The sequence below is a fragment of the Ixodes scapularis genome, unplaced genomic scaffold (genome assembly GCF_016920785.2).
Source record: "Ixodes scapularis isolate PalLabHiFi unplaced genomic scaffold, ASM1692078v2 PGA_scaffold2__306_contigs__length_199485367, whole genome shotgun sequence".
Classification (NCBI taxonomy): Eukaryota; Metazoa; Arthropoda; class Arachnida; order Ixodida; family Ixodidae; genus Ixodes; species Ixodes scapularis.
In genome coordinates, this window is record NW_024609857.1 from 81,044,361 (window position 1) to 81,071,239 (window position 26,879).

The following is a 26,879-nucleotide window of genomic DNA, read 5'->3' on the forward strand; positions in this document are numbered from 1 at the left end:
GTCTGCTCGTTCAAACGGCAGCGGCCCATAGAAAAAACGTCGACCGGTAATTGCGGTATAAATTAAGTGAATGCCTCAATGCCTTTCAAGTTTGAAGGTGTGTTGGGGTAAGTAGGCTCGGAGTAAAAAGGAGATACAAGGAGATGTTGATCATTGCTAGCAGTGGCTATTGCCGACTTGTTATGCCTGATTCACTTGGTCCCATTCTTCTTTGCATTTTCAGTATCGACGTCGGCCATGTCAGCAGCGGTCCACGCTTTTCAAGCCCGAGTGACGTCGCCACTGAAAATAGCGTGCAGAATCATATCATGCGAATCAAGCTTTAGAGCCGATTCGTCGGCTTCCCCGCGAAATGAATCGCCGCATATCGCATTATTCACGCGACGTTTGCAGTGTAACGAGCCTCGTTAATTTCTCTGAGGCCACTGAAGTAAGTAATCAAACATTTCAAGGAAGACGTGGAATCAACAATTCCAAAGTGAAAAAGCGAACGGGGACTCACACTGACGCCGACGACATCGCCCTCCAATGGTTTGTATTAGGCGATGGCGACCTTCTTGCCCAAAATTCATCGCGCATGTACGGATCCGGTGGCGTCCGGTAGGGGCGCTTATATAGACCAACTAATATTTGTAAACATACGTTTGTGCCTATATCAAAACATTAAATGTTCCATAATGACGCAGCAGGACGTTTTATTCAATTTAAACATTTAATCGACCCAGTTATTCTCTATGCAATTTTGTATCTTAGTCCTTTCCGTATTTTATTTGTAGATATATGTGATTTGTTTAGTGTGCTAGGGAAGCATAAAATTACAAAAAAGTTTCAACCAGAATTGAAAAAAAACAAAAAACTTTTTAATTGAGCTGGTGGAGGCATGTGCTGTTTGGTCTCCCTGTACCCGACGTAATACTATAGGCCTCCTGCGCTGCAGCTCTGAACAAACTTTGGCGCCCCCTCTTTGGATAGTACAAGTCAACCTAATTAGGTTTGGTATTATGTCTGGCGCACTCAACCAGCTTTTCTTTTTTTTTGTCCTTTTCGGAAGTGCCAAGGAACGCAACAAATGCGTTTTGACGCCCGAAATTGTCTAGATTCGAAGCCATTCGAAGTTCTAAAGTTTGGGATTCATGCCACCACCGCTAGGGTACACTTCTCCTATATCTGGGTGTATAGTAGCGTCAAAATATCCGGCGTCGCGAGGATTCTCTTTATTTATTTTTTTGTCTTTTTTGCTACTTTGGAGGGCGTAAAACGGCATATTTTGGCTCACTCATTTAGCTTCCTAGCTTCAAACTGTATTACGAGGGAGTCAAACATTTTGCTGCTTCTTTCTATTTTCGTCGTGATCGCGTTCTGAGTCAGAGCAGGCACGCTTCTACATATGCGACAGTTTTTGAGACGCGCAAGTTTGTACTATCTAAAACGAGTTGCTTTTACCAGCGCCACCTGGGAAACACAGGAGGCCTCTATTCCATTTCACTGTAACTCCGACGACGGCCGACTCTAGGATTAGATTTAACCACTCAAGCAGCGCGGAGAATTGCGTCGGAATGCGCTAATGCTCTTTGTGAATTTTCCGTCACCTACTTCAACCGGCATTGCGTTATGCGAGAACAAACATCGTTCTGACACTGAGCCGCCACGCAAACGCCACCACGCGAAACTTGTCACTTGTTCGAAGCATATTTGCTTATTAATGACTGGTCTGTAGCTCTTAAGCTTTGAGCAGCGCTCCTAATAAGCAAAATGGGATATTTCTAGGTTCCGTTTTCAATATGCGTCCTTACGCTCCCCCCTAGATTTGTCTTTTTATACTCCGTTTTATTATAATTACCAGCGTAGAAGGGGCTACAAGGGCGATCTCCGAGCTTTCAGTGTCTCTGGTAAGCACGTGCGCTCGTGCAATGCGAGCATCCTTGAGGGGAACATGCTTTTGGAAGTATCTCCGGCTTCGCTATGACGCAAAGTGGAACATACTCGCTCACGGAGACTTTGAAAGGAAGCAATACAAATGATAAAACCGAAAGGAATGTTTGACAGTTATTCAGTTTACATAATTTTCAGTTATTTTAGATGCTTTGTTATCGCGCATGTGCGTATGCTGAGAGACGATTGAATATGAACGTGGATCGTGCTTAATCGGACGTTAGAGCGCCTTTTGCATGATCATATCTAGTGTATGGTGCAGTCCGGATTACATGGTCGCGTCATAGAGTATTATAGTAAAAGTAAACAGTGGCCACCGAAGTCCTACCGCGGCCCAGTTGTTAGGATTCATGGCACCTGCTAGCTGGCGCAGTGGTGCCTAATTATTTATACATTCGGTATATTTGTGCCATGCAGAAATACTTTCCCCTTAATTTACATAGTTCTCAAACTATCTGTAAATTAGAACGTTCTAAAAATATTAAGACTGCTACTGGTACTTTGGCAAATCGCACGACTTGTCAGCCGCACCAAAACGGCAGCACAGGTGGCGCAGGCTGGATGCAGCGTTCTGCTGTGGACTTCGTGTTGATTTCTCCACGTGCTTTCTTTGTAGCAAAGGCAACGTTACTAAAAAAAATTCAGTTGGGAAACTCACCCTTGAAACCTGGACCGCCGGCGTCCACCGATACCAATCTGAATACGATAACAACGCCACCCTTTAGCGACGATTTGAAACATGAAAGTTTCTTTATATGGCTACTACTAGAGTCCTTGAATGTTCCCAGAGTACCGAAATTCCCAGGTAAGGCCAAAAGGGCGGCTCAATTTTTTTCTTTCTTTTTACTGTAGTTATGACTTTTCAAAAAAGCAGGTTTTTGAGTGAAAACACACTGAAAAAGCTTTTTTTTTTTGTAGGAACTTTTATGGGACATTAGTACAGAATGACAGACGCGCGTTCTTTTCTAAAATATTTAGTTTGCAAGGTTTTATGCAACAATTAATACTGCTTTCATACAATCATGTCTCACCGGTGATTTCAAGTAGCACTCCGGACTTGGGCGAGTCCTAATTTCAAGTTCACGAGGCGTCCACTTGGGAAACAGAGGTGGAATCCCTGCAACCCCTTGCACCGTATATGTAGTAGCGCTAAAATGGCCGATTAAAGCCAAAATAGAACAGAAACAGTGAAAGCTATCGAATGCGATGCTCCCTAACCAGTACAAGACACCGTGCAGTTCCTCGACTGATCCCTGCGTGAGGAATTGCGGCGTTGCGATCGCCATTACTTCGGTTCTCGAGTACGGACCGGTGCCACTTTTCCAGAGCAGGCTTTATGGCAGTCTCCCCACTGAGTTTTTGAGAGCGTATTATGTACCGTATGTATTTAACTGCTTACCAGAATCAGTTATCCTTATCACACCAAGAAAAAAAACTTAGGAATGCGTTACGGAACTTAGAGGAATAAAGTCAAATTTTAAAATGCATTGTTTTTTGTGTGTTCATTTACTTGCCCCCCCCCCTTTTTTTAACATTGCGGTTGAATTGTATCTAAGGTGTTTGTTTGATGAGTGCATCTTTTCTGGTTAGGTTAATATGCACTCAGGTTGCAGAGAACAGTTGCGTTATATAACGTCATTTGCTTGCAATTAATCTTTTTCGTTAACTAATCTATCTGATTTCGTCACCTGCCGAGCCAGGTACACAAGCCCTTGAGTCTGATTCCGGCTCGCTATTGTATTTTGTAAAATGTTTATTCTACGGATATTGCTATGTTCCGTTCGGTTCCGAGTTGTTCTAGTAATGTTGGGCAATGGTGAGAGGGTTAAGGCGTACCACGTGGAGTGTTTCAAAGGTGTCCTGAACGTCAGCTGCGTCGCCGAAAAATAACTTTTGTTTCATATAAATTCAAGCGAGCTGACGCTAGAAATACGAACGTGTTTTCTTTAACGACGCTATTGGGGAGGAGATCGAACGGACAGGCCTCTAGCAATACGTTTCAGCTGTGTGGACAACACCTCGAATTGTCTTTCTTGTTTTCGATCTTCGATATCTGAGATGACGATACAAATGCAGCTCCTCGTGCGACCAAAGCACTGGCATAGCCTCCTATCTACTGACAAAGCCTGGCAGACCACCACGAAAAGAGGCCGCCGAAATGGAAAAGGTTGAGCGGCAGACAACGGATGAGAGGAGAGCCACGTGACTGGCGCCTCGCTGCGGTGAGACACCAAAACACATGCACTTCTCCCAAGCGAACAAGTGTGTTTCGGGTCCCCGCCGCTGCAAAAACTGTGCGTTGATGCCCAGGTTCCCCGAGAAATGGCTCTTTGGTGCTCAGTGCTACCAGATCCTCGCGCTCCAAATTGGCGACCGGGCACACTATGGCTCCGTCGTCGAACTGCCAGGCTTTGTGAGTATAGAGGAGGCTACGGCACTGTTCAGAGTGAAGCGCTCGTGCCCCGACCGTGGTAGGCGAGGTTTAATTTATTTGTTTTGCTGTGTTAGTAAACATTGAGCTGTGAGGACAACAAGCTCGATAAAGCGCTCCCTATAGTTCGATCGCCTGCCGAATACTCCGTTCGCCGTTGGGATGAGACTAGAAGCTTCGCCTCCAGTGCGAGCTTTCTGCCCCTGTCAACACTAGTGTGAACGCGCAGGCACGTGCAACCAAATCACTGCGGAAGCCAGTGAGCTCGCGCTGAAGGCGGAGCTTTTAGTCTCAACTTAAAGGGACCCTGCAAACATATTTAGGCGTCTACCTTTTTTCCGGTTTCCACGGCTCTTGGGGATCGGGCAAGCCAACGGTCACGGAGAGAGTAACGAAATATCAGTGCGTCATATTTTAACCGGACGACGCGGAGTATAGTCCCAATCGAGGGGGAAATAGCAACAACCAACGCCATCCAACTTCTAGGACATGCAGCAAGCAAGTGCCTGAAATCGGTTCTTGTTGCCCGCGCACATGCAGAGAATTTTATCGCAAGCCCAGAGCACGGCGCAAATGGTCGTAGCGTGTTTGATGATGAAGACTGCATTGAAACAATGAAGAAGACGGTGATCATTATAGGTCAGTCGTTCAGTTACTATTTTTATCTCAATCTTCATCATCCTATGAGAAAAAACCCGCTCCTTTCACACGCGCCATGGGCTTAGGGCCGGCATTCTAGAAGCAGCGTCTCAGTAAAAGAGATTAAAAAAAAAAGCACTGCCAAGGCTAGCGCAAGAGCTAAGTTATGTCCCAAGTTGAGTCTCAAGCGCTTGAGCGCCCCAGGCTTGGCAGGCTTTCTTTCACCTTGTCTCAGCTAAGATGCCGTTTGTAGCAAGCTGTCCTGTGACTTTTGAAAAAGGCTGTTGATACAAGGGGCGTACCATATTGATTGTACTGTATCAATTGTTGCCGACAGCAGCTACTTAGAGGTTGGTAGATATGTCCAACCTGTCTACATTTTCTGTCTGAAGCCGAATGCACCTGCACCACCTGTGGGGCGGTGTTCCCATGGCTTGAAGAAACAATATTCTGGAAGGGCATCGCGCCCCCGCCTGGAAAGCAGCTTGCAGGTAATGAATAAACACGAAATGGCGTCTATTCAAGGATGTTTTGTTGTGGTACCGAAAAGGTGATAACAACAGGGGGTCAGATCGGGCCGTACTCATGCGTGTCCGAGCGCCCAACGACTCTGAGGCGCACGCGTTTTCCATGACTCCACGGTCGGCGGGCATAGCGGGCCCCGTGCGCCCGTGGCCCGCTCGACCACAACGTGACATTGGGGATCCATGTTTCCCAATAAACACTGTTCGACATTGGCATAATTTTGTTTGGCATAGCGTCGCCGAACCCCCGCGCGACAAACGATCTTGACGGTAACTATAGGCCGCGGGGCGAGACGCCGGGCATAACGGTTTTCCGTTTGAGCACGGGTGCCGTACGTAAACGTTAGTAAACCCAGTACGACCACTTGTATTATATTTTCCAGAAAGTAAACGTCGGTCTCTGTGCTGACACACTTCGGTAACGATGATGATGATGATGATAATGATGATGATGATGATGATTATGATGATCATGATGATAATAACTTATTTAGAAAGGTAGGTGTAGCAAAACCACAACGCAGGTTAGTCAAAGCCGTCAAGGGCTTGTGTGACTGTACCTTGATTACAGGAGCAACTAGGAATCTAAGATGCGAAAAAAAAAAGTTTCGAAGCCGTTCGCAAAGCATTTGAATTTGAAATCTGAGACATCGAAGTTCCAACTCACAAACACAACACAAATAAGTTCAGGAACTCGCCAATAAAAATATCACATCAAAAAAACAAATTTTAAAGCAGTCGGTAAAGCACGTCAAATATAAGTCTGAGACTTCGACGTTCTGACTCACACAGACAACACACATAATTTCAGGCACTCGCAAAAAAAAAAAGATCACTCTACAAAATGGGTGTTCCATCACCATTAAATACCATCAAAGTTTTTACAAAATCGTAACGTCCGTATACGGACGTCACGATTGCGTGGTCGGTCCCTGACGGGCCAATTAGGCAAAAGAGTATACATACTCACAAAACATAGCACAGAAAATTACACTAGGCAGTAAAATAAAAATGAAAAACCTCAAAAATGGGTAATACAGAAAAATATTCACAGATATTTACAGGGCTTGGTCAGTGATTGACAGATATCGTAGCGCTCTTTTAAACTTCCTTAAAAAACGAGAAAAAAAAAACAGACAAATCGTTTGATAAAGAATTAAAAAGAAGAAAAAAAAACACAAAAAACGCAGTTTTTTTTTTATAGTGGGTGAAACAAGTGGGAAAAAAGAATGGCAGCATCGTCCGTGGTTGTCTCGGATTCGGACAAATCGTCATTCCAGTTGTGGCTAACCAGGACAGTTTCCAAATATAAAGATTGAAATGTACGCATAACAAAATTGAAAAAAAGGAAAAGATTTATATAGGAGGATGTTGGCTTGTAACAAATTTGAAATTACCTTGTATTCCCTTGAGAATTCTTTCAAGTTTAAAAACGCCATAGCCCCGAGCAATTTCCAAAAACTGTGATGCCATACCGAAGCATACCGTAAGCTAATGAGTTGGCATTGAGATTTCTTGGACTGTATGGCAGAAATCGGTTGCTGCAGCATAACATACAGGAGATACTCCTTAGTTTGGAGCATTATTTTGTGAAATGAGCATTCCAAAAGAGGTCAGAATAAAACAAATACCCCAGAATACTTTACTGTTGGATATGTGATTGGAGTGCAATGGCACACGATACAATGAGTTGTGTGGAGAAAAAGACGAATTTGTAAGACTATATTTTTGAGGGGGTTGGGAAAAAAGACTAGTTAGGTTTTTGGAGACATTAATACTGGTGGGATCATTGGAAAAGCAGTCCATGAGTTGCAGGAAGCAGACTTAAGCATCCCCATCGCTTCTCGGTAAGAAGGGTAGCTCGTTAACTATATAGTGTTATCGGCATATTGATACAAAGTACATTTTGAGATGTAGTTATTTATGTCAACAACGTAAATATTAAAAACAGTAAGGGAGAAAGGACGGAGCCCTGCGGAACACCAGCCTTTAAAGAAACTCTGTCACTGTGGCTTCCATCGATCGAAACCAGTTGAGGACAATCTGTGAACAATTTTTTGACCATGACATGGAAATCAACACATTGAAGTTTTTCTGTTGAAAGAGGATGGCTCACTGTATCGAATGCTTCTGCGACATCGAGAAAGCAGGCGCAAGTAACCAGGTTGTGTTCATAACCAAAGTTTAAGTTGTCAGAAAGTGACTAGCGGAGGGCTTGCGTTCGACGTCCAGGAATGAAGCTATATCGAGTCCGATATATAATGATGAAATTTTCTACAAATGAAGGTTATCGACATAATTTTTTTTCCAATATCACTACAAGAAATGGTAACATGAATATTGGCCGGAAGTTTTCTTCCTTACCTCGTTGGACTCCTTTAAGCAAAGGTTTGACAATTGCTATATTTGAATGGCTGGGACAGAAATATGCAAATACAAGCAGCTGGTACGCTTTGATAAACAGACTTAGAACGACAACAGGATATCGACTTTTATTTCTTCCACTCCCGTTTTTCTTTTTTTTTTATATATATATATATATCCTTGCAGTGCCCGAAATAACGCATAAAAAAGGCCTAACTTTAGTGGGTTCTTAGGAAAATCAGACTTTTTTGTTGGACTTTCAACCGAGGAAGGCAGTTCTCTTCTAATAAAAAAATAGCTAACGTGGCCTAGCGGTACCTACCTTCTAAGATACAGTGTCGGTGCAAGTGACACTTGTTTTTGTAATTCATTATTTGCGAATGATACACCGCGTGTCCCACAAAAATTGAAAAAAAAAATGTGCACTAAAAAAGTAAATTACTTCACGTCCAACGCTCATTCTCCGCACAAATATAACGCTAGCGGTTCAAACCATTAGCCAATATTTCAGCGTGAACGGTCATCTTATTCTAAAGGTATAAGTGATTTCCTGAACATTTTAGTGGAAACAAGGGCTCCATTTTCGGCCGTTTTCGGTAACTGGCGGCGCCATAGAGCTCCATGTTATAGAGACCTGTACAGGCCGCCATTTTTCCATTTACAATTTAAAAACAATATTTGATCAGTTATATTTTTGGACTAATATAACGGTTACTGCTAAAACTTTGGCATCTCGTTCGGACCTATCTTTTGGCAAAAATGAGCGTTCGGCCACAATTAGATTACTTTAAAAATATAATAAAATAGAATAAAAAGCTCGCATATTTTCTTTACAGTGCGTATATTGATTGACCTTACAAGATGCATAGGACGTTTATCGCAAGAAGTAAAGGATCGAAAAACCGGGACCTCGTTTCTTGAGCACGACCTCACTCGTGCACTTCGGTAAGCAATCGAAAAACAGGAACCTGGTTTCTTGTGCGCGACCTTACTCGTACACTCCGGTAAGCAATCAAGCACCCATTGTTTGCGTTCAACTTGGATGGAGAGGCTCACCGCGATAACACCATTGAGACGAAGACGGATTGAATCCTTATCGTCGGAACGCTGGAAGCTTGGGGACAAAAGGGCTAATTATGTGGAACGCCGAAATAAAATATATCAGAAGCAATGTACAAAGGGGGTTGAAAGTGATCGTACTGATATAGGTCTAGTTATTTCCGAGTGTTGCCCTTCGGGCAACAACTGTAATGTTCTATGTAGGGCAACGCGCATAAAAAAAAAAAAAAAGCTTTTCTTGGGTCACTGGTTAGATTATTTCTAGAAACTGTGTCAGGTTTTCGTGAACTATCACTTTTTTTACTTTTGTTGTTGCATGTGTTAAGATAAAAATGTTTATGTCTTTTACCAGGGAAGGAAAGAAGGAGGACCGCACGGTTAAACACTTACAGAGAGCCAATCTTCACAAAACTCCCGACTGTAAAATTGTCGGATGCGGAGGAAGGCTCATGATGTTCCGTCTCGCGAGAAAAACAAAACGAAAAAAAACAACCTAATCACCAATAAGAATCATGCAGTTCATTTGAGTTTAAATCTTCACAAAGTTCTAACGTTTGCGTAACACTGTTGTACGATTGTTTCCTCGTTCATCCTCCTCATAAGATACTGAGAGTGCCTAAATGCGTCCTCCTTGTGACATACTGTGAATCCCAGTCTCACGTGCTAGAGAGGAGCAAACCCTGGGCTCTTAACCCTAGCGCAGTGAGTAGCAATGTTACTGATCGGTGCACACCATTTTTTTTCCAACTTGTTCACCGATTATACTGAGATACATATGAAATAATCCCTGGACGACACTCTTAGAAATAGAGAGTATATAGAGGAACACCCCTTTTCCCATACGCAACACTCTAAAACTGCATTTGGACCTTCAGTCCACTGACGTCGAGCTGGGGATACCAACGTTTACGAGCGGCTTAATAACTGTTGGATATAACGTTCTAAATCAGAATCAGTTTATTTTTGTCACACCGCTTTTACACAAACAGATAATGTTCGTACCAAAGACTAAAAAACAAAAACACTGAGGCTTTGCAACCGGACTAAAAATACCTAGAGTATCTTACTGCAGCCTTTAATGCGTACATTAGCTATTTTAATCAGCTGTATCGGTCGACTATCACGCCGCTCTGGAATGTTGGTATCGTCGGTTTCACGTCTGTGGACTGAACGCCGAATTGTTCCTTTGGGGTGTTGCATATTGGACAAGGTGTGTACCCCTGTGCATCCCTTATTTCTTAGAGTGGACATATTAATCAAAAGCGTTTTGCAGTGTCGTTAGTGGCAAACCACGAAGTCTTCACAGCACGGGCCTTAAATATGGGCAAACGAAATGAATGCGTTATATAATGTGAAAGAAGGGGAGCTATACGCTAGCGGTATAATTCATATTATACTTTTAGTTTACGAACAGCGTGGATTGAGTATACTTCAGGTTAATACGTATGCCCTTTTTGTGTACTGAAATGAGCACCTATAATATGCTTCTGACGTGCTATCAATACACTTTTACAATCTTGTTGATGTGGCATCCGTCGTTCCCTCCACAAAAGCGTACTAATGTGAGTTGTCCTTAAAACAAGGCAAAAATGTATCATGATGACTTTAACCCGAGTCTGCGGTAGAAAGAGGAAACCATTTTCTTTTTCTTTACTTTACAGCGGTAGAAAAGAACAGGGAAATACACATATTTTCTTTTATCACAAAAAAAAAAAAAGTTTCCTCCTGACTCAGTCTTGGGTTAAAGTCATCATAATACATTTTTGCCTTGTTTTGAGGACAACTCTGTCATGGTGTTTTTCCTTTACTTTGTTTTTTTGTTGTCATTGCAACGATGGTTGAGACTATATATACCGGAACACGTTTTCAATAAAATTCAGTTGAAAGTAGCGCCTTGTTGTGTCCTCTTCTCTGCTTTTGTCCTCGTCTTTGTTGCGCACAAGATTGCATAAGATGATAAACTTCCATCAGCTCGAGTGAGCACTGACTATATTTTGTTTTTAAAAATCTCGTATTTACAAAGTTCGCCCTAAAGATTTCGCCCCTTTAGCTGGATATACATATTAACAGTGTTCGTGCTCACGACACATAAATGTAGTTTACACCTTGTTTCATAAAAGTGCTAAAACATATTTGTGTTCTAGATGTACTGAGTGCACAATAAGTACACCCTTATTGTATTCCTCTTTCCGAAAGGCAGCGGCCCCACGATTCAGCCTACAGAGCTGAACATCCTCCTTGAGTCGACAGCCGTGCCATCATGTATCGACACCACGTAGATAAAAAGCTGAGTGTCTAGAGTTTTTACGTCGCACACCGCATTTCAGCATGGGGTCAAATTTGACCACGTGTGCTTTGCCAGCGTTCGAGTCGGACTCGTGTTAACATTGACTGAGAGCCAGTTCTAGCCGAACGCTGACCTAGCACTCTAGTCTAATGTGTGCTCGGCGCCGACCCGCAGTAGGTAAGGTAGAAATGCCAGCACTTAGGCTTTCTGCCTAGTTGGTGTTGCCTGTATTCAAACTGAGTAAAAGAGGGTATGCAGCCGACTGAAAGAGAGAAAACACTTCAAGACCGCGGAGTGTGGTTGCTGCGCTGCTGTCGACTTGGAGATGATACTGCGCTCTGAAGGACAAAAAGCGGGTCCACTCTTTGTCTGAGAGAAACAAGTAATCGTCACAGCTTTACCTCTGGTCCATTATAAAGTAGCTTCTATTCTCGGAGTATGTTGTCCGGGTCTTTAACTCAATTGTAGAAAAAGTAACGTATTCACATAATATTTTATGTAGAAGATAAAGCATAATTATGGAATACTAACACTGTATTCAGTTGAGTGCTCCGTGAATTACATGCGGGAATAAAGTATGTAATACTTTAAATAAAAAAGAGCAACTTTGCAAAACTCTGAGTTATATTTTTTTATTTCTCATTGACGGACATTTATGGAAATGAAAAAAACACACACACATGGGCGTGGCCAATACATATGTGACCTAAACATGTAATAGAATCAGAAAATGTAGTGATATTTATATATAAAAAAGAACTTTATTATACTGGGTGATTCAAGGAGCCGCCAGGCTTTTAAATCGACCGCAAAATTCGTTTTCTTAACCTATCGCGTTCCGATTTCGCACAGCGTTGGCCACAGTTGGTGCATTCTTTTTTTTTTTTTATGAAGTTCACCAAGAGCGAGCTTACCTGAGAAAAAATTAAAAAAAAAACGAAAATGGATTAACTCCTATGGAAACGCACCAAAGCCACTGGTCTTAAAACCATAGGGCGCCCTATGGTTTGAAGACTGGTGGTTTGAGTGCGTTTCCATAGGAGTTAAGCCCGTTTCATTTTTTTTACCGTCTCCTCAGGTAACCTCACTCTTTGCGAATTTTATAGAAAAAATGCAGCACCTGTGGCCAACGCTGCACAAAATCGAAGCGCGATAGGTTAAGAAACCGAATTTCGCGGTCGATTTAAAGAGCCTGGCCGCTCCTTGAATCAGCCAGTAGTGTCATCGCGCGGTATGGATCCCCCTGCAAGTATTAGGTAGTTGGAGCTCAGCTTAGGCAGTCTAATTCTACTTTCTAAAACAAATTTCTAAGGCTTGCATTAAGTTGAAAATAATTGAATAACCCGGTATGCTAGGCAATTATTTTTTTTTTCATTTTGATAACTTTCCGTATTAAATTGTGCAGAAATTGCAGGCACAACGTCATTTAAAAAGTCATTTTAAAAAGATGTGGTACGTAACTGCACCCTGAATTTTGTATAGTCTGTGCTGATTTGAAAGTGCTCCCCTTCATGCACCTGTAAGTTTCACCGAGAGAACCCCGCATGCCAGTAACAGGTGCTGTAGTATCACGGGATTGGAGGCAAATTATGACACCTAGACACTGTTTTGCGCTCAAATCGAGTCTTCGGAAAGTATAACAATAGCACAAATAAAGGACACGGATTTCCAGGGTCAAAGTGCAGAATAACCTCTGCTTGTCTCATGCTCCATGCCTTGTTTTTAATGGCACCTATAGCAGATTATATGAGAGGAGCGGCGAGGCGTTTTTTTTTAGACCCCCAACGTTACTAATACACTCAGTTGGAAAACTCACTCTTGAAACCTCTACCGCTCGCGTCCACAGAGACCAAACTGGATACGATTTGAGATCCGACCTTTAGCGGCCATTCAAAACATGAAAATTGCTTTATATAGCTACTGCGCGATGACACTGCGTGATGGCGCCACCGGCCCTTGCGCGACTGTACCTGAACCGAAACGAACAGACGTGCAATTCCCGCAGTGGCCGCTACTGGAGAAATGGAGGTGTTGTGATCGCGTCCAGTTCGGATCTCGAGTACGGATCCGAGCCACTTTTTTCAAAGCATGCCCCTGTGGCGGTTTCCCACCTGAGTTGTTTTGGTAACGTTGCGGACTCCCGACTTTCCCCACGCGCTCATTGCCTCTTGTCCTGCTTTGACTGCACGTGTACGTTTGAAGCTCAGCAGGTGTCGAAATGCTATCGAAGTTATGATGCTGGCGCTGAAGGCTGGAAATTTAAACTCCTCCCTGCCGTTCACATCCTGTTAGCAACTTTTGTTGGTCCAGTAGATCTAACCCAGCCATCCAAAAGTTTAAAGAAAAAAATAGAAAAGTCATGGTGTTGCAGTTAAATGTCGGAAGCTGATGCAAATCTGGCAGACCGACAGAGGGAATTGTCTACAAGAAACGTCTTTCTGTGCCATCTGTTTCTTGTCTTTGTACTTGAAACTAAAGTTACTGTCTGATGACAATGAAAACACCAAAAATTAGACTCAGAATCTGGAGAGTGGACGCCCTTATTCAAATGTTGTATATATATATGACAACTTCAATTTGTGGGAAGCCGAGGTGTTCGCATATAAGTAAAAAAGCCACCCAGGTTCAAACAAACTTGGATAGCTTAATCGGACGTTACGAATGGGACCCTCCTTCTTCAAGCTTGACATAAAAGCTTTTATGTCACGCTTGAATGCGTTAAGTACCAGAGCTGACTCGGACGCAGACAACTTTACGTCACCTTCCTGTATATGAGGAAATATGTCCTTTCTTTAGGATTAACAACTCTACAGAACTTCTTGAGATTAGTTTTTAATATGTTCTACATCTCATTATTAAAAAACGTTGCATTGCTTTCTTAATGTTATTCTTACACAATCGCGCACAGTCGTCGTGTATTTGCCAGTCACGCTCCATAGCAGCATTTTGGGCTTTTTGAATAGTACTCTTTTTTTAGCTAAAACGCTTCACGCCTTGTGAAACAATGGGCAGCTTACGCTCGGAATGGTGACCAACTTAGGAATACAATTTCCGCGCACATAAACTAATCTGTTTTTTTTTTTTTTTTTTTTTTTTTTTTATAGATATCCAGTTTTCTTCGAAGGAACGAACCTGGCAGCTGCTTTAATAATTCACTACTAAATCAGACAATGATGCCGCTATGACAGTGAGATCAGCTTTTGAGAAATCATGTATGACCTTCCTTAGATCAGCGGTCGATGTATTAAATAAAATATACTAAAAATAAAGAAGTCTATGATCACTAATTTTGTCAAGCCAACGAAAATGTATGTTTTCTATGCGAGTTAACGGGCTGGATTTTGCAGGGCATATATTGTCGGACCGCGATGATGACGCCACCAACACGTTTGGATGCTCGATCCTTGAGATATACGTTGAACTTTTTATTTAAAAGTGAACGTATGTCTAAAATACAATCGAAAAGTCACGTTCCGCGTCCAACGATCAGTTCTGCTTAGCAGAAAAGCATGGTACTCGCAAACTTATCCTGCTGAGACAAGAAACTTAAAAAATCAGCGAAAATTAGGACGACCGCTTTACTGTGTGTAGGTGTAAATTTTGCACGTGATGGTTGACCACTACTTGCCGCGTCAGCAATTCTGACGTCTCCCGAAACGGGCTACACACAATTCGGATTCGGCGTCCTACATGTTAATTTACTTGTTGATAAATTGTTTATCAAAGGAAAGATTTACTCGATCATTTGCTGCTCTTGACGACTTCCCGAAATCACAAAGCCTTTTTTTTTTAATTTGCCGCGCTCTTTTGGAGTGATTTTTTCGATTCACACTGGAGGTCCGCCAGGTGGTCTTAGCCTTGACGCACCATGTATGATCCCTTGTTTGCTTTGAAAGTTCAGAAATGTAACAATAATTTGTCTAACATGACCTTCTCTCATGGGACCAACACGGTGCGCTCTCTCAATATTGCCAACATTTTTTGCTGCCGGTTAAAGAAAAAAGTTGTGTACAATACGTTCTGTGTAAGACCATGATTCATTTCCTTCATTGGGATTCCTTCAATCAGTAGGATTTTTCTTCTTATTTGGTTTACAAAGTCGTCTACAGCACAAAAGAAACACTAATTTCTTTCTGTTTCGAAGATTCGTCTACAAGATTTTCGTTAATATCATGGCGAACTTCATTCGTGCTTTTTAATTTGCCCTGCATCTCTGTGATCTCGCAAAACGCGCCCTCCAGACTTGAAACTTAGTTGCTGAGGTCGTTAATTCCGAACGTGAGCTTGTTCGGTTAACCAGTGGTCTCCTTTGGATGCCTCGCATTGTCGGAGATAATGATCTTCAGCTTGACAAGCGTTTCGTTAAGCTTCGCGTCACTGAGCGTAAGAGGTCCAGGGCTGGCCTCAACGTCAAACGAGTACATGAGAGCGCTATCGGCAAAATATGAGGACATGGGAGTGCGCTACACAACCACATGGAGGAAGACTGGAACATCGATGACACTTCTCTCTTTCTCTCCTTGACATTAGGACTAAAACAACGAACATGGGCCCTCTAGGTACAGATCTCAACGCCAATTTTTCACAGGATGCAATCACCAAATACTAAAACACAGCTGGGATTTGCGGTCCTTCGCGACCAAGAAACAACGAGGTATGTAGCTTGAGAAAGCTACTCACATGCGATGCAAAAAGGTTGAGAATTAGGGCGTGAAACGCTTAACCGCCAATCCCGTTTGAGACGACGGAGCCAGGCCTTTTAGAAAAGTGGATGATGTGGTGGCGATACATGCTGCGATGGATCCGATAGCCAATGCACGTGTTGGTTTGATGGGGGACGAGGATTCGGTGTGGCGATGACGCGGCTCCGTACCGCTGGTGACTACGATGCGACAATGTTCAAAATTAGCACGTGAAACGCTTGACCTCAAATCACGCTTGAGACGATGTCACCAGGTTGTTTTGAAGAGTGAATGATGCGGTGGAGATAGTTGTTGCGATGATTCCGATAGCCAATCCACGTGTTGATTTGCCTGGTGGACGATGATTCGGAGCGGCAGTGACGCGAGTCGGCACTGCGGGTAACTACGATTCAAAAAGTTTTGATTGGCGCGTGAACCGTTTGAGACAGAGCATGCAGCCTGTTTTCAGCAGCGCTGGATGTTTATAAACGAGCGTCTTTAAGCTAGGGAGGCATGCTACAATCCGTCGCTTTTAGCTCTATTTATTGTTATACTGTCGAATCTCCACTAAACTTGGTGCCCCTATTGAGAAATTCGGCAAAACTTGCACTGACGTGCGGTGAACTTCCAGTGACATCCGGCGAACTTTCACTGATATCCGGTGAAGACTGGTCAAGTTTCACCAGTCTTCATCCGAAGCCAGCGTAGTTTACTAGTCGACGAAAAACAGTCGCAAATAACGTACACTCAAGAGGAGGAACGGTTTAACGTTTATTAAGATCTGAGAAACAATATTCTTCGCAGTTTAATATTGTAATATATGCTGATACAGATAGCATCAAAAGTGCACCATTGTAATGTTCATGTTTTTGTACGCGTTCTATCAACGCTGAACTAATCATAAACAAAAAAGGTCCAGTTACTTGGTCTTTCGGCGCGGCTTGATTGCCGCGCCGAAAAATAACGGTTACCGGCTCATGTCAAAACGGTTCGGCCACGCGCTGTTGACAATGAATGTGCTATCAATGCCAGTTAGTTTTGTGCGAGTGGCGGCCGCTGAAGAACCAGCACCACGATGCATCCGGTTTCGTATAGGCACTTAGAAGCTAACATATTTGTGAGACAGCGAACTCTTCTATTTTAATATTTATCCTATTACGTCCTTTGGCGTTGCGTTCGGTGAAGTGTTTTTCATATTCCGTATCCTGTTTAATGAAAACTTCTTTAAGGGTCTAATTTGAGTTACCGAAGGCTAGTTCAAATAAAGAAATATGTATTCTCTCCCCACTGTTCCTTCATTTGCTTACACGCCGAGGTGGCGGGATAGTTAGCGAGTCCTACTTGTAAGTGGGTTTGTAAGGAGGTCGCGGATTTTACAGCTACTGCGTCGGACCCAATTAGATGAAGTCCGAATGCGTAAACGTCGGTGAGGTAAACTTTGAGTGCACATAAAGAAACCATTCCTGGTAGAAATCCCTGAGCTTTACACTACGATGTATCCCGTTTCGTATGTGCTGATTTCAGATGTTTTATTTGTAATTTATTTTGATGTTGCAATTTTTCATTTATAATTTCCAAACTGGTTCGCGAACCGGTTCAGCGCCCCGAACCGGTTCGCGAACCTGTTCGCGGATCGAATTAATCGAACCGGAACTGAACCGGAACAAAATAAATTTACCTGAACCTGAACCGTAACCGAACCCGTATTTTTTCCGTTCGACACACTGATATATATATATATAGGTGAGGCAGAGTAGCTTGAGAACAATGGACCGGGAAAATGTAATAAGTCAGAGATCCGTACTTGCGGAGTTGCTATGCTAGGAGTTTATTGCATGCATTTCGACAGTTTCGCCGAGAGGCTCGGCTTCGTCAGGAGATGGCATACATGTGACATGTATGCCATCTCCTGACGAAGCCGAGCCTCTCGGCGAAACTGTCGAAATACATGCAATAAACTCCTAGCATAGCAACTCCGCAAGTACGGATCTCTGACTTATTATATATATATATATATATATTTATATATTTATATACTAAACTGAGATAAGCAATAATATATGCCCCGATTGAAGTATTTTAATTTAAAGAATAATTTTGGCTTTCGGCGGGTTCATTCATCTGCACATATTCGTTTATATCCTTCTCGGAGACCACGTACGATGGTGTGAAGTGCCCGCGTTGTATGTTCAATAACGTGGCTCTTGATTCTCGCAGATGATGATGATACCGTGTCTCTAAAGCTCATAAAACAAAGAATACTACATGTACACGGGACGGGACAAACACTGGGAGGATTTCTGGAGCACAAACGAGCACGTACCACGTGACACTAAGCGTCGTACCGCGTTCCACGCGGCGGCGTGTCTTTCCAGAACACCTCCGATTGGATACATTTCGTTTCTTGTGCATTAATAAGACAGGTAGGAAACGCCAAAAAGCTAAGGTGGAGTGGCGTACTGGTTAGCACACCCGACCGGACATTGGGAGGCCCAGAGTTCAAATCCTATCTCCGCCGTTTTTAGGCTTTCAGCGGGTTCCTGAAAACTTCAATTCTTTGATTCATTGGGTTAAGTATGGTTCATTCATCTGCACATATTCGTTTATATCCTTCTCGGAGACCACGTACGATGGTGTGAAGTGCCCGCGCTGTATGTTCAATAACGTGGCTCTTGAATCTCGCAGATGATGATGATACCGTATCTCTAAAGCTCATAAAACAAAGAATACTACATGTACACGGGACGGGACAAACAGTGGGAGAATTTCTGGAGCACAAACGAGCACGTACCACGTGACACTAAGCGTCGTACCGCGTTCCACGCGGCGGCGTGTGTTTCCAGAACACCTCCGATTGGATACATTTCGTTTCTTGTGCATTAATAAGACAGGTAGGAAACGCCAAAAAGCTAAGGTGGAGTGGTGTAGTTGTTGTAAAATGACAACCGCAAGGTTTAACCCAATACGAACTGTTTATTACTCTAAATCTACAACTTAAGCTTTGTTAAACACAGAAGAGTTCTTTTTGCGTGGCTTCTTTCGGGGCGCTCGTTTTCGATCTCTCTTGTTCCCACACCGGGCTGTTGCTGTTGCTCGCGTCTTCCTTCTCTCTCCTCCGACCGACGTTTCAGATTCCGCTTCTCGCACCCCCAGATGGTTGATGGCGGCGGCAGGCATCTCGTCTTGCTCAAGTTCGCCCGAGCTGGTGTAAACATGACGTGAGGCCGCGGGCAAAGCTCAGTCCGTCAGGTGCCAGTCGAGGTTACCCGAGCATCCACGTGCTTTCCTCGTGATCGGTGTTTTCTCTTTGTGTGTGCTTATTTTTCGTCTTGTCTGTTTACGTTCTTACGCTGCGCCGTACCACGTGAGATTTATCGCCATCTCGTTGTCGGTTTTTCTGTTTCTTGCCCTCCCGAGCTCCGAGTCAGAGTTCAAACTTACAACAATCTCCCCCGGAATGAGCGGGCACGGTCATTCTTTTAACTCCAACGGGTACAGATGTTGAATGGGCCGGCGAAGCCTTCCTCCCCCGGGTAGAATCAGCTTACATGCTCTTGCTCTGCCGTCCCTTCCTTGAATGGTCTCCTCTATTCTGCAGGTTTTCCACATGTGTCTTGGTAGACGGTCTTCCTTTAGAAGAACCAGGTCACCCACCTGGAGTCCCGATGAGGCAGTCGGTTTGACCAGGTGCGCTGACCTTAGTTCGAGCAGATACTCTCGCCGCCACCGTCTCCAGAAATTGTCCACCACCGCAGTGCGGTATTTCCATCTTCGAGCAAGCTGATCTCCAGCTGGTAGCGCTTCCGTTGGTAGTCGATGTGGCGGAAGGCTCGTTAGTTTCCTCCCCACTAGGAAGTGAGCCGGGGAGAGCACTTCTGGTTCCTCGGCGTTTGCGTACACGTACGTCAGAGGGCGAGAATTTATGACGGCCTCGACCTCGGCCAGGACAGTCGTTAGTTCCTCAAAATCCAGGCTGCTGCGTCCCAACACCTTGCGCAGAGACACCTTGACGGATCGCACCATTCTTTCCCAAAATCCGCCCCACCATGCGGCCCTCTCGACGATAAATTTCCAACGGATTCTGTGATTCGAGAAGTATGCCTGCACTTCTTCAGACCGGATGGCACGGAAAATTAGTTCAAGGTCTTTCGACGTTCGTTTGAATGTTAAAGCGTTGTCCGAATACACTGTCGTGCTGATCCCGCGTCGTGCGACAAAACGCTTGAAAGCCAACAAAAATGTGGCGGAGAAGAGGTCACTCACCAACTCCAGGTGGACCGCCCGTGTAACAGCGCACGTGAATAGAGCGATGTAGCACTTGCTGCTTCCTTTCCGTTGACGGCAGATCAAAGGTCCTGCGAAGTCTACTCCCGTGATGCTGAAAGGGTCGCTTCTTGTGACTCGGTCCGCCGGTAAGGGAGCCATTGGCTCGGATGCGGGCAGGCAACTTTGTTTTCGGCAGGCGAAACACTTGTGAATTACTTTCTTTACTGCTTGTCGTCCTCTGATGATCCAGTAGGATTCCCGTAGCCGTCCTAACGTGTCTCGGACCCCTGCATGGAACAGCCGACGGTGTTCTCCAGCGATGAGAAGGGTGGTGAAAGGGTGATCGGCGGTAAGGACGATTGGGTGCTTCACATTCTCGCTGTTGTCACTGTGCTGCAATCGTCCACCCACTCGAACCAATCCGTCGCTGTCCAGGAATGGGTTCAAATTCCTGAGAGTCGATTTCCTGTCAACTCGTTTGTCTTCACGCAAGCTCGTGATTTCTGGCACAAAAGTCTCGTTTTGTGCATTGATAAGCCAATAAATTTCGGCTTCTATCAGTTCTTCGCTTGAGAGAGGTCCGCTTCGTTTGTCTTCTGTCTTGGCACAATTCTTCACGAAACGTTTGATCCAGGCAGTTACGCGGATCAACTTGGTTGACGAGTTGTGCCTGTTCAAGTCGATAACTGGAAGCAGAGCTGGTGCAGTTATTTGTAACACCATTGCCTTTTTTTTCTTCTGCTTTGTTGTCCGCAACCTGGCAAGCATTTTCCACTTGACTTGGCCAGCTTTCTTCATTGCATGGCAGTGAAACTTGGCACTGTTCGTTCTCAAACTTTACGGATTTCTTGAATTCGCTGAGCAACTCCGTCTGTGAAGTCTTCGTCACGTTGTCAGCTATTCCGATGTGCTCAAGTTCCCAGAATGATCTGAGCTGAGCCGAAATTTCCGCGTCGTTTGTATCGGACACAGTCACCCTCATCACTCCAGTTGTTGGCGAGTAGATTGTCGCAGAAGTAGAGGTAACGGGTCCCTGAAGTGTCCACCCGAGGATGGTGTCGACTGCCATCAGCTTCCCATCCAAGCGCTTGACTCCGCCGTTCACAATGTCCCAGAAGTGATCGGCTCCGATGAGAAGGCTGATTCCCTCCTCGCATGGATTGTCCCAGAGCTCCTCGTCCGCGAGGTTCATATCGTCAGGCAGCCCCCGCAGTTCCTCGGAGGGGTTGTTCATGACATCTGAGCAGATGTGACGAACCTCGAGGGCTTCTATTTTTACGCATCTTCTGTCGTATTGGCTGCGGAGCCACAGTTCCACTCGCTTGCATTTCGTTTTCGTTGCTGCGTCTCCAAACGTGAAAATCGTCAAGTCCTCCTCACCCAGTTCCTTCAGGTGAAGCCTCTTGGAAACGGTTTGGCGAATAAAAGTCCGCTGGCTTCCTCCGTCGATGAGAAGTCTAATCCGGCAACGCTCTCTTTCACCTTCTGCCCAGGCTTGAGCGGTCTGCAGAAGTACTCGCTTTCCCCTGTTCCTTTCTGAGTTTGTTATCTTGAGCGTTGACTGGAGTGTCGTTCCTTCCGAAGTTGATGTTTCACCGGTGTTCGCTATTTCTTTTACCGTAGTCTTATGCTGAGGCTTGAAGTTCGGGTCGCACATGGCACTTGCGTGTCTCCCTGCACACTGCGCACACTTCAGCCACTTTGCACTTCTGCAAATCTTTGCTCGATGGTTTTTCTTGGTGCAACGATAACATCGGTTTTCAGCCTTCAGAACACGCTTGCGTTCGTCGTTGGTCATTGAGGATGTGCAGTCCGCAGTCAGATGAGCACCTGATTTGCAGAACACACAGTTCTTTTCATCCAGGCCTGCTGCTGTTGTTAGTACAGACGCAGAAGGAGGATAACGACTCTGCTGATCTCTCCTTGCACGAAAGGTTCTTTGATCCTCGGTTCGTGGCACGGAATGTCCTGACCCATATAAGCTTCTTTCCCGGCTTTCTATATCGATTTTCAGGAAGTCCAGAAAGTCTCTCAGCTCGTTGTGCTTTGTCGCCGTTCGTGAGGCGGACCTCCGGTTGTACTCCAGGCTCAGATCGGCCGGCACGACCTTTCGAAGAACGGTAAGGAGCATCGTTCCATAGGTATCCGATTGAACCCCCAGGGCGTCAAGACTTCGAACTCCCGTCTCCACTTCATCGTATAACGCTCTGAGCGCATTGACGCTCCTGGAGTCATGGACTGGTTTGATCTCTAGAAGCCGTGACAGATGGCTTTCGATGATCAGCTCCTGTTGACCAAATCTTTCCTTCAGGAGGTTGATTGCAACTTTATAGTTCTCGGTAGTGACGGCGAGTCCCTCAATTGCCGCAGCAGCTTTTCCGGTCAGGTAGCTTTTGAGGTACTTGAACTTGTCGATTTCCGAGAGAGTTTCGTTCTGGTGAATGGTGCAGTCAAATTGGCTCCAAAATCCTTGCCATGCTCGTATGTCCCCTTGGAATTTCGTTATCTCAAGTTTCGGGAGCTTCACTGTCGTGGTCATCCGTCCTTGATTTGCGATAGTTTTGACGGCCGTGTTCTGCATCAAAGATAACCTGGCAGCGGCTTGTTCACGTTCAGTCAGCTTGTTTCGCAATCGCGTCTTCGTTACGCTGATTCTTTCATGGTAAACTTCCGCGCCTGTCATCTCCTCTTCTATCGATTCGCAGTCCACGACTTCTTCCATCTCGCGGTCCAGTTCCTTTAACGTCGATTCTCTGGACACCAGAAGTTCAAACTTTTCTTGAAGCTCACCCGTATGCGTGTCTTCCGTGGCCAGCAGAACATCGATTTCGTTCAGGAGTTTCGTTGTTGACGTTCGGACCACTGCTCTTCTGCGTCTTAGTCGGTCGATTGTAGCTTGAGTTGCCATTTCTTCGTTCGGGGGTTGCGTTGGCGGTTAATCCCGGGTTTCGGCACCAGAAAGTTTTGTTGTAAAATGACAACCGCAAGGTTTAACCCAATACGAACTGTTTATTACTCTAAATCTACAACTTAAGCTTTGTTAAACACAGAAGAGTTCTTTTTGCGTGGCTTCTTTCGGGGCGCTCGTTTTCGATCTCTCTTGTTCCCACACCGGGCTGTTGCTGTTGCTCGCGTCTTCCTTCTCTCTCCTCCGACCGACGTTTCAGATTCCGCTTCTCGCACCCCCAGATGGTTGATGGCGGCGGCAGGCATCTCGTCTTGCTCAAGTTCGCCCGAGCTGGTGTAAACATGACGTGAGGCCGCGGGCAAAGCTCAGTCCGTCAGGTGCCAGTCGAGGTTACCCGAGCATCCACGTGCTTTCCTCGTGATCGGTGTTTTCTCTTTGTGTGTGCTTATTTTTCGTCTTGTCTGTTTACGTTCTTACGCTGCGCCGTACCACGTGAGATTTATCGCATCTCGTTGTCGGTTTTTCTGTTTCTTGCCCTCCCGAGCTCCGAGTCAGAGTTCAAACTTACAACAGTAGTGGTTAGCACACCCGACCGGACATTGGGAGGCCCAGAGTTCAAATCCTGGCTCCGCCGTTTTTTGGCTTTCGGCGGGTTCCTCAAAACTTCAATTCTTTGATTCATTGGGTTAAGTATGGTTCATTCATCTGCACATATTCGTTTATATATATATATACACATATATTATATTTCACCCTTCGACATGTCCGTATTATTCGGTTTGTCATGATATATTCCTCCCAACGAGTGCACAGACTCAATCTTAGCGGTTATTAAAACCTGTTGATATCTACAAACCATGGACCTGATGTCGTCAGTAACACTCCAGTCCCCTAGTTTTTCCAGTTTTTTGCACCCAAACTTACGTTGACTTACGTTCACATGTGTGATCAAGTCTCAATACAATGACCAACATGAAAATAATATCTATGGGAATGAACGCCTTTACTTTATACACACCTCAACACAGATCTGCCCTGGTTAGCTTTTTAAAGCCTCATTCAGATCAGTTCTCGCTTTGCAAGTTCCTCTTTCAGCGAGTACAAAAGTAAATATAGAAATTGGTACACTACCCGTAGGCACATACTGAAAAAGACTGTAAGAGCGCAGGCGAGCTGGAGTTAGCTAGTCATGTCGTTTAACACCTGAGGCTATCACGCCATTTCAGGTAAACCATAGAGGCTGCCAGAAGGCTCACCGGGGGCATTCAGTTCCTTGCGCAGAGAGCATGGTGTATGAGATACCATTAGAAAGATGTATCATATACGTGGGGCAAACCTCGAAATGCGTTAACGAGAGATCATTAGATCACAAGGTAAATGTCATCACAAATGTGTCAGACACAGAAATCGCAAAGCAGAATCAGGAATGCACGAATTGTACTGCGCACTAGTCAGAGACGGAAGTTCTACATAAAGATCGGAATGATATAAAGACAGCCGTGAAAAAAACAATAATAATAAAGTGTATCTTATACTTCATAAACCACGGCTCGATTCAAAATGTAAGCTACGGCAAAAGATTCCTCAGATTGTAAACAACACCTTAGAGTTTGACTTTCCCTTTTTTTATTTTTGAAGTGAGCGAGAGAGACAGAGAAAGTTGTTTAAAGCGGTGTTAATATTTCGGGAGCTTGGCCCGGGTTTGGGTACAAAGCGAAGCAATCGCCGTGTTACTGAGGTCACCAAGATGCATGTCCCGGAACCCTCTCCCGTCCTCCTTGATGATAAGGGCATTGTATCGTGGGTCACCGCGTGGTCGTCTGTGAGCGTATATGTTATCCGTTTTTGAAGATGCGTTCAACAAATGAGATGTTTGCGTAGAAGGTAATTGACAATTATGGTATTGGGGGTTGGACACCTTTCTCTCTTTTGTATGTGTACTGTATTTTTATTTGAAAACGGTTTCAGCGAAGGATCTCACTGTGTAGAATGCAGTTGGGTGCCAGTGTTTGTGTATATTTACTCAAGAAAAAAAAAAGGGTGCCACCTTAGACCCTTTTGTCCCATATGATGTACCCCGAAACTTCAGTTCGACGTAGAGCGCACTATATTCGAAAAGACGCGCCCAGTATTACGAGGGGCTTGATAAGATAACGGTGCGATATAACTTATTAAATAGCTAAAGTACGTACCAAAGGCCACAGAAAGAAAACACTGTGGTTTTGCAGTATGGCCAAAAAAAAACCGATATTTTTTTGTAGTCAGTAACACGTACAGTCGGGAGCAAAAGTTTGCGGGGCACGGGAGCGCGTGCCGAAATGCATCGCCGCGCCGTCCGACGGCGCGCCGCCGCATTAAGGAGACACGGTTTGCGCATGCGCGACCTTCGTGCTCGCAATCATGTCTCTTTCGCTCGTTTCTTTTCGACGCGCTCCTGATAACAGGAGTCAGCGCCAGGGGCGTGAGTTAGCGCTTCGATGAGTGTCTACTGCGCGTCTGCTTCAGCCGTCTCGGCCACCGCGCTTTGTCACGGAGCTCGCATGTGTGTGTGTGTGTGGGGGGGGGGGGGGGGGGGGGTGTGTAGCCAGGCGCCTTGTCACCCAGCGCGGCTGCTGAGGCAGCTGAAGAGGACGCGGGGCATGACAGCCAGCGAAACGGCAACTTGCGCCCCTGGCGCCGACTCCGGTTATCAGGAGTGAGTCGGACAGAAACGAGCGAAAGAGACATGACTGCCAGCACGAAGGGCGCGCATGCGCAAAGCGCGGCTTTTTAATGCGGTGGCGCGCCGTTGCACGGCGCGGCGATGCATTTCGGCACGCGCTCCCCGTGCCCCGCAAACTTTTGCTCCCGACTGTACATTAGCTGTTTTATTAAGTTGTACCACACGGCTATCAAGCCTCTCCCGAAAATTAGCACCGCCAGATCGACGTCAGGCTGCTGTGCGTGGAACTGATGTTTTGGGGTGTATTATATGGCACAAAGGGTGTAAGAATACACTCTTTTTGTTAGAGTAGGAAGCTCAAGAAATAAGCCAGTTAGCTACACACGAAAAAATTTCAACACCTATGTTCGTGTTAAAAAGGTTTTTTTTCCGAGCTTACACCCTTCCTACACCATTTTTACATAATTTTTGAATATTGAAGGCTGTACGGAAAGTCCTACACCCTTCGTACATCCCTTTTACACTCTGCGGCAACCGAAATGAAGTTAAGAGGGTGTTGCGGTGGTACAGCCATGATTTCGGAGTCGTCAAACTCGGAAACCACCAAATTCCAGGCATACGCTCCGACACCAGATGTCAAGAGGCAGTTCGCTCAATTTGGCGGATTTCGTGGAGTTCAAGTAAGCACAATGGGCAGCTCACATCCGAGCCAAACCAACGCTCAAGTTGTTTTCAAGCCAGATGAATGCGTGCGTTGTGTACAAGCTCCTTGGTTGTTTACGTGCAAGCGGCCACAAAAATAGCACCGGTTACTCAAGCACTTCTGCTCAAAATTATGAGACCACATCGGTTCTATTATGATACATTCCGTCTCATCCTGAGATGTACTAAAACGAAGGCTAGGCTTGCGAAAAGGCACGGGCTCGCAGCTTTACTGCGAGCCTATAATGTAACGTGGTTGTCCTGTGTTTTTCCTTCGCGTTTTATTTTTTCGATTTTAAGTATTCATTTTCAACTCGCTCGCTTTTGCCAGTACTACTAGATACCCAAGCTTCACGATGATTCGTGCAGTGCTACCACCTAGCGACGCTATGAGCTCGTTTGAGTTCGTGCACCAGCCTTGGC

At 44.9% G+C, this 26,879-nt stretch overlaps 1 protein-coding gene across 1 annotated transcript in view; it reads right to left on the reverse strand.

Annotated features, from left to right (window-relative positions):
- LOC8039159 (glutamate receptor ionotropic, kainate 2) overlaps window positions 1-26,879 on the reverse strand; it is a 282,849-nt gene that overhangs the window by 132,406 nt on the left and 123,564 nt on the right. The gene's annotated exons all lie outside the window — the stretch shown is intronic.